An 8,843-nucleotide genomic window follows, 5' to 3' on the forward strand; every position below is an offset into this window, starting at 1 on the left:
GATGCCCTTGTTCGAGCAGACATCAGTACATATCTATTCAAATATCTTGGAGAATGTCTCAGTGGCTTCTCTCTGAATAGAGTGAAGCTGCAACGGAGCAGTGTTATCTGCTAGAGTGTTATTCTGTTTTATTGAGACTCACTCGAAAATGTCACCATTGGTTGAATGGGAAGCATATTGACGTCATACACAACGAATACTGACCGTATAAAATGGATACTACTATAGTAAGATTCATCTAATACTGTCAGTATGAGTTAAATGGAAAGTATATTGACGTCACCACAACAAATATTGACAGAACTAAATGAATACCACTATAGTGAGATTCATCTATTACTGTCAGTATAAGTTAAATAGTAGGTATATTGACGTCACCTCAACAAATACTGACAGAAGAAACTGAATTCCAATATGGTAAGATTCATCTATTACTGTCAGTATAAGTTTAATAGGATGTATATTGTCGTCATACACAACAAATACTGACAGAATCGAGTTAATTCCACTAAAGTAAGACTTCACTAGATAGGAACCTAACCAACATTAACTGTGATTGGCAGTTACTATTTTCTAGAAAATATTAATCATAATTTCCGCCAATAGAATGGAACGGTACAACTACAATTTAAGATACATTCTCCCACCAAGCGACAGTTATTTTCCAGATTCCCAACCAAATAAGGCATGATTTATTTAATGGACACAAATTCCTTACCTTATAATGAACCAAGCTGATGCTCCAGGAAAAGCGTTGATTTTCCTAGTAGTGTGCCTTCGACGCACACACTTACAGAGTCGACACAACACAATGCAGAAAGGCAAAGCAGCGATAATTCGCATAATCCTCATCATTCACAATTGGAACAATGAATATTGTTACATAGCCTATATGTATTCATGATTCTATTCTTTATCTTGTTTGTGATTGGTCTGTTGTTTATTCTTCAGTTACTTCGAAATCTCCATTCATAGACTCACCTGTCCATCGTTATCTCTCGGATTCATCTTGTACTGCTAACCATTTAAATCTTGAATCCTGTCTATTTTGAAGCCTCAATCACTTGTTATCCAAATTTCAACTTATTTATTTCTCTCGGTAATTTCTCATATTTCAACGTTGTAACATCATTGATATAGTGAGGTCCACGTTAGTCAGTCAGTGGAGAAAGATAGGAGAGAAACGTTGCCGATCCTCTGTCTTGTCAAAGCCTTCTCTAGACGGTTGCTGATACAGGTTCATTGATGTAATTTTAAAGGTCCATTCTCGTTTAAAATCAACAATTATATTTTATTGAACAATAAATTATATTTTTCAATATTTTCATAACTAAGATGAAATATTTCATTCATTGATTATTTATTCTACATTGTTAAAAGACGATCTGATAACAGATCAATGCGAGAAAGAGATAGCGCTATCCGCTTTGTTGAATGATAGACAAGGATAGCAATACTGCCTTTATACCTCACTATAGAATCATATTCTCTTGAAAATTCCTATAAAAGAACATACCATATTTCCTTGATAAAATCTGTGATAAACTTATTTGTCTGAAAAATTATTCAATATCATCTCGGTTTCATAAACCTAGTAACGACGTGCTTTTACTGAACACCACATTATACAATTGGTGTAACAACGTAAAGCTTTTTTTTACCACATTACAACCTCATTCGTGAAAAATATCCACTGTTTGTTTCTTCATCAATAACACAAACGCTTCACATGCTTCTAGGTTGAAATTATAAAAATTGGAATGAAATTTTTCTCATTACAGTTTTTTCTCCAAGTCCATTTCTAGTTACAGCTACTACGACCAACAATGATTCCACATTATAAAAAAAGTTTCCCATCCACATTAAAAGTCCCCCACAACTTCCACATTTCCCCCCAAGATAACATTCTAGGCGCCCTATATTTACTGTGAGCTATATATTACAACCTTATTGTAAGCTATATATACAAGTTTTGTTATTATTGTCACGCACGGCGGCCGGCAGAGAGCAGTGTAAGCAATCAACTAGTCCAACTTAAGTTGCAACTTCAACTTAAATTATAGAGTTGCAGATCGATAAGTCCCCGAGAACGGAGTGTAGATGTGACACACGATACTTGACTGGAGTGAGAGGGGGACAGAAGTGAGATGTCAACACATGGCCCGAATACAAAATGTTTGTGTTGGCTGACAAATAAAAAGTATGAAACAAACTACTATCAACTGATAAAATGAAATTAAGTGAGATACTCACGTGGAGTTGTTTGTAGAATCCCCTTACTATCAACAAAACTGAGATAATAATTGGAGTGAGAAAATTGCGTAGAGTTACTTGTAGTCAACGTGAGTAGACAGAAGGTTGATCACTTGTAAAGCTGCGTTAATTTTAATAACTTAATGTTAATTAACAAAATGTTAATAACTTAATATTTATAGATTTTGATGTTAGCATTATTGATACACCAACCCCACCAGCCATTAGCCGTTTTCACACTGATAAACGTTTTTCCGAAGCAATTGAAGCTGGGAACAAACAATCTGGGAACAAACAGTTATCAAAATAATAATATCAATAATACAACCGATCATCTGTTTTTTGATGCAAGTGAGCTTGGAAATTGTTAACAAGTCATAGTGATTTGGATTTGGATACTTCAGATGTAATCTACAGTGTATTTGCAGTCATATATGTTATTATCATAGCATTAGAGTTTTTCCGGAGCAAGTGAAGTTTGGATTAAACATTCAACTGTTATACAAAAATATCAATATCACAACAGATCAACAACTGTTCTAAGATCATGACCAAAATCAAATTGAGAGAATCGCATGAAGTTGAGTTTTATCATAATAAAGAGTTTTATCATAATAAAGAAGTTTTTCCTATGTAACAAGACAGGATAATCTCTTGGTGTGAATTGAAGGATATGATCTCGTGACACATGATCTTTGAGAATCATGAGAACCAAGTGAAATTGTGATCAATATCACAACAGATCAACTGTTCTAAGATCATGATCAAAATCGGATTGAGAGAATTGCAAAGAGCTGCTTCTAGTTTTCTCTTTTTTCATAAATAATTATCTCACATTACATATCACCATAGTATAAAACAGTCTTTATAAGATAGATATTGGCAATATAAAAACAATCGTATAGGTTCTCTCTGCTCATCACAATATACTGAAAACATTACAGTAGTACCTTTAGGCTGAGCAAAGGCTAAAAATAAACTTTCTACTCGTGATATTTTCCAAAGTTTTTCGATTCGTATATCATCAAGATATCAAAAAGAAAAAGTTTTCTCAGGAAAACATTTTTCTTCGTTCATTACTTTTTGAGATATGAGCGACTGAAGTTTGAATTTTTGGGACAGAACATTTCAAATTCGGTACGATATGAATCCATGAGATTTAGAGGATGGATTTTTCATGGTATTTTTGATCTAGTAAAACAAAAATTTTCTGAAAATATCAATTTTTGGAAAAGTTATTCAATTTACCAAAAATAACTCAACTGGAAGTTTTTTTTTGGTTATTTTTAGTAAATTTGATAACTATCTTCAAATTGATATTTTTAGAAAATTGTTGTTTAACTAAATCAACAATACCACGAAGAATCCATCCTCCAAGTCTCATGGATTTATCTCTTACCGAATTTGAAATGTTCTGTCCCAAAAATTTAAACTTTAGGCGCTCATATCTAAAAACGTAATGATCAGAAAAAAAATGTTTTCCTGAGAAAACTTTTTCATTTTGACAGCTTCATGATATACAAATCGAAAAACTCTGGAAAATATCTCGAGTAAAAAGTTTATTTTTAGTCTTTTCACAGCCTTAACTTTCGCATATTCCATCATTTTTCTAGCTTGATATTATTGTAGAACTCTTTAGTTTAAAATGATTCACCATGTTATTTTACTGCTACTGGTATTTATTTATAACGCAAGTTGAATTTTGTTCTGTTAAACACATGAATAAAGGAATCTGAATCTGAATATCAAACTTTTTCTTACGTTAGTGAAGTTGGAAATTTTTTCGAATGATTAAATGCATACTGATGAGAGTGATTATGCATCATAATATAGAAGTTTTTCCTATGTAACACGACATGATAATCGCTTGGTATTAATTGCTTATTCTATGGTGATATGTTATGTTAGATCTTTATTTATGAAGAAAGAGAATACTAGAAGCAACTCTATGCAATTCTCTCAATTCGATTTTGATCATGATCTTAGAACAGGTTGATCTGTTGTTATAGCCTATTCATATTATTTCATAAATACAATCTCGTGACATATTATGATCTTTGAGAATCATGAGAACCCGTGAAACTGTGATACCAATTCGTTATCTTTTTCTCCACACTAATCCCTCCCTTTCTAAAAAATGTTCCTCCGAAGAGATGCTGAATGAATGAACTCTGCCATTGAAAACTACAGTCTTTCATGAGGACTACCTACGAACATTCACACTTCTCTTTCCATTTACTACGAAGTTTAGCAGTGCAAGAAGTGAAAACCCGCTGCAGTTTTTTTGGTTAAACAAAAACGCTGATGAAAGAAGCCATAAAAATAGGAGAAAGAGATTCATTAATCATTCATTACCGCAATTAATCACGTCAGGGCTCTGACCTCGTGCGATTTATAACAATAATAAATGGCCTATTTTTCAGCATCACTCCCATTTTTGCCCAAAAGACAAGTTCATACCTCCGTGTATGTTAATTCTATGACCCAGGTTTAGTTCCTGATTAGGGTTGGCATTTTTTCTCCATTGATTAACTTGATTAACAAAGTAGTAACAGCTTACTCTCAACTCTTAACATAATTTTAATGTAGGGGTGATTATTCACAATGATTTTTATTCAAACAGCATTAATTTTACTTTTTTACTTTCCTTGCCCTATTACCATAGGTAAGGAAAGTATTGCTTTCCGAAAAAAATTAAGGTACCCCAATTTCTAAATTTCTATACGTTTCAAGGTCCCCTGGGTCCAAAAAAGTGGTTTTTGGGTATTTGTCTGTATGTGTGTGTGTTGTGTGTGTGTGTGTGTGTGTATGAGTGTATGTGCGTCTGTGTACATGATATCTCATCTCCCAATTAACGGAATGACTTGAAATTTGAAACTTAAGGTCCTTACACTATAAGGATCCGACACGAACATTTTCGATCAAATGCAATTCAAGATGGCGGCTAAAATGGCGAAAATGTGGTCAAAAACAGGGTTTTACGTGATTTTCTCTAAAAGGGCTCCAAAGATTTTGATCATATTCATACCTAGAAAAGTCATTGATAAGCTCTATCAACTGCCACAAGTCTCATATCTGTAAAAATTGTTTGGGTCATGATTAACAAATACAATCACCGATAACACTAGATAACATTCTAACCAGTTGAGTAGATTATACAGAGTGCTGAGTCATATCAATGGGAACCCTTCAATAAGTTGGAGACTGTTGTAGATATGATACTCTAACTTCCAGGATAAGTTATTGATCAAATTTGACGTATAACTGAATTCCAACCCCCCATAATGGGGTGACTTAGGGGTTGTAACTCCAATATTTCAAATGTAAACACCCATTGTGTGGTACATCATTCTAAAGGCCTTCTTAAAACTAGAAAGATGTCATCTATAAGAATGTTCTATGATACTTTTATCAAAAAAGGCGGTTGTTGCCAAGTATAGCGTTGAAACTCAAGTATGGTTTTCAAATAAACTTATTTTTGTGGATTTGGCAATATTATTTTGTATAATTACTTTTTCACCTCATAATCAATCATATTTTATTCGTCAGTAGATAATTTTTTATTGATGAAATAATAAATTTCCATAATGGAGATTAAGTATTTTGTTGATTGATTATATTTTTACATTGTTGAAAATCAAACTGGCAACGGTGCGGAAGTGGAAAAGGATACCGCTATCTACTTTGTCTATTGATAGACAAGGATAGCAACATCAGTGTTAATCAGATAGCGGCCATTATAACATGGACCTCACTATAGAAGTGCTAGATCTCCTGGAGTGAAGATTTCCTTTCCAGTCACGTCGAATCTTGTAACCGTTGTAGGAAAAGCGAGAGGATCAGAGGGTCAAAATCAACACGGAAGTCAAATCAGTACAAGGAAACTTCCACTTAGAATTTCCGGCTTCTCTAACCATGAGATATGAACAGATGCTCCGGCCGAAATTCTTGTTGTTCTATCCTGTTTCAGCGTTGTCTTGGTAACGCCTTCTTGGCTGGACCAATCCTGTCTCATTTCTCATCCTTGTTTCCAACGCTTATAAGAACAAAGGGAGAAAAGTGAGAGAGAGAGTGACAAGAGGTCAGAGTAATAGTTGAATAGTTAGGGAAGAAGTCGAAGTAAAGGTTGAATAGTTCAAACGTAATATTGAACTAGCAACTGAAGAGCAAAGAAAAATTTTGATTTTGAACGGGAAATATCCCCAATAATTGTAATAGATAAATAATGAACACGTTGATCTGTTGATCCAAGCTGCCTAAAAACAGCCGTTAAGTCAGAAGCCCTGATATTGATCAGATACAGCCTGAAAATTCTGACACCAGATCTGAGCCAACCGGCATTTGTTTCTTTAGTTTCTTTTTCTGGGCATTTGTTTAGAAAAAAGTGAAAGAGAATTATGAATTGAGAAGGAATTATGAATTGGGAAGGAATTATGAATTTGGCGAATTCTTGATAGGGGCTCAAGATATTAAATCGAATTAAAATAGTTCCATTAAGTTTTAACACTGAAATGATGACTTTTAGACTGTCATAATTGAGAAAAATATGAAATATTCACTCAATGAGTGAAGCATGCTTTCGAATCATAGGGGATTCATTGTCAACAAAGTCAACAATGACTTTTGACAATGTATGCCATGAATATTTCATATTTTATACAATAATTATGGTCTTCAAGTGTTGTTGAAACATACAGCAGTAAATAATGGATGGAGAAATTCAAGACTGAGTGTCATGGAACATTCTGAACACTCTGTAAAAGACGTTTCAAATTACTCACGTTGGATCAACTACTGTGAGTCACGAATTTGATGAAGAATATGTAGGAAAGGGTTTCAATCTCCCAGGAAGAAACCAGTTTTCCAAGAAGACCAATTTTTCCAAAAGGGATAAGCGACGACTAGAAGTTAAATTTCCAATTTCTTGAAATAAACTCTGAAAAATGAAGCCTTCCTTCCCACACTAATATTACACTGTTTATTATTATTATGCAGCTTTGATATAATAAAATTCATAAAGTTGTTTCTTTTTCTATAATTCATCATTGTTTTCATGTGTCATTATCAAGTGCTCTCCCACTCAACATATTTTCCTTAATCTGCGTTTACACCGGAGTTCACGAGTTATTAACAAAAGTTATTAACTTGACTGAATCGTCAAAAAGTTCTCTTAACAAAAGTTTATAACTCGTGTTTTTAACAGAAAATTCTTTGTTATAAAGGAAATGTTATTAACATATATGTTAATGACTTTTGTTATTAACATCAGTTAATAACAGAAATGATAAAAACTTTTGTTATTACTCCAGTGTAAACCCAGCTCATACTATTGTTTCAATATTATAATTGATTAATCATTCTTACACCTGTCATTATCAATTAATTGTTCTGAAATCATCAGCAAGGATATTATCGAATCGAATGTACAAATCAATGTGAAAAGTTATAACATACATTGAACATACTAAATTATTGAAATAGTACAAAGGTTAACTAAGTTTGCTATCAAATTTATCTCTGGAAACGTTCCAGTGATTTATCTATAGATAATGAATCCATTCATTGGGGAAAACTCATCCCACAATAGCCATAATATTATAAACAATTATAACAAATTATGAAGAACAATATTTTAACAAAATTGTACCATGTATGTTTGGAGCACAACTATATTTTATCCAATCTCGTGAAAATGTATCAGTAAATTGTTTGTGCAAAAGCGATAATATCCGAAATAACAGATCATGGAAGATATTATTTCAACAAAGTTGTGCTCTAATTGAAGCACGAAATATACTTCATCCACTAACGTAGATGATAATTCAGAGTAGTACAGTGCTTGCAACAGTTTGCAACAACGTTTCTAACTAGAGCGATACATTCGAAACTAATGGACCAGTCCTTTCGCCCAGAAATTCCACATTGAATTACTCATCTCATTGCTCCAAACCTCCCAATAAACATCAAAAACTCCCACATCAATCCCAGCCAGCACTAGTCGTATTTCCAATACGACCTGTTTTTGTTTATACACAAATACGGATAATTAGAGGAGAAGTTTGAGAAACTCCTCTCTCACGTACATACAAACGTATTAAAAGTTTCTACTATACGTGCTGGTGGTTTTACCTCTATGAAAACTTTCTCTCTGGAAATGTTGTTGGGTGGTTCGATGTGTTTCTCTCTCTCACAATTTTCCGCTCTTTGTCTCGTTTCAACTCTCGGGTTTTGGTTCGCGAAGTTTTTGAACACCGTACGGTTAAACGGACCAGCGCGCACTAACCTGTCTACCAAAACAGAGCTTGGACACACTGGGTGGAGTGTGCGCGTTTCGAGCCATGCTGCCCCTCTTCAACAACCTCTTACCCCCCTTTTTTGCCCCTTTTTGGCCCCCTTTGCTTCACATCCCTTTCTCAATTCACTGTGTTGAGTTATCATACTGAAGCCATCACCACACAGGTTTACAAAACTTGTGGGCTACCTTGGCGGAATCAAGATACGTGTTGACAGGGTTTCGGAAGATTAAATGGGATATGATCGACTGTGAGAGATTCGCTACTATCGTTTTCACAACTTTCATCATTGGTAGA

General features: G+C 34.0%; 1 protein-coding gene across 1 annotated transcript in view; it reads right to left on the reverse strand.

Moving 5' to 3' along the window:
• Positions 1 to 8,523, reverse strand: part of LOC111047389 (cytoglobin-2) — a gene marked incomplete in the record, with an annotated part of 290,098 nt that extends 281,575 nt beyond the window's left edge. The window contains 1 exon segment of the mRNA XM_039427689.1: positions 8,383 to 8,523.
• Positions 8,524 to 8,843: the final 320 nt, after the last annotated feature.

Source organism: Nilaparvata lugens, chromosome 5 (genome assembly GCF_014356525.2).
Source record: "Nilaparvata lugens isolate BPH chromosome 5, ASM1435652v1, whole genome shotgun sequence".
NCBI classification, from domain to species: domain Eukaryota; kingdom Metazoa; phylum Arthropoda; class Insecta; order Hemiptera; family Delphacidae; genus Nilaparvata; species Nilaparvata lugens.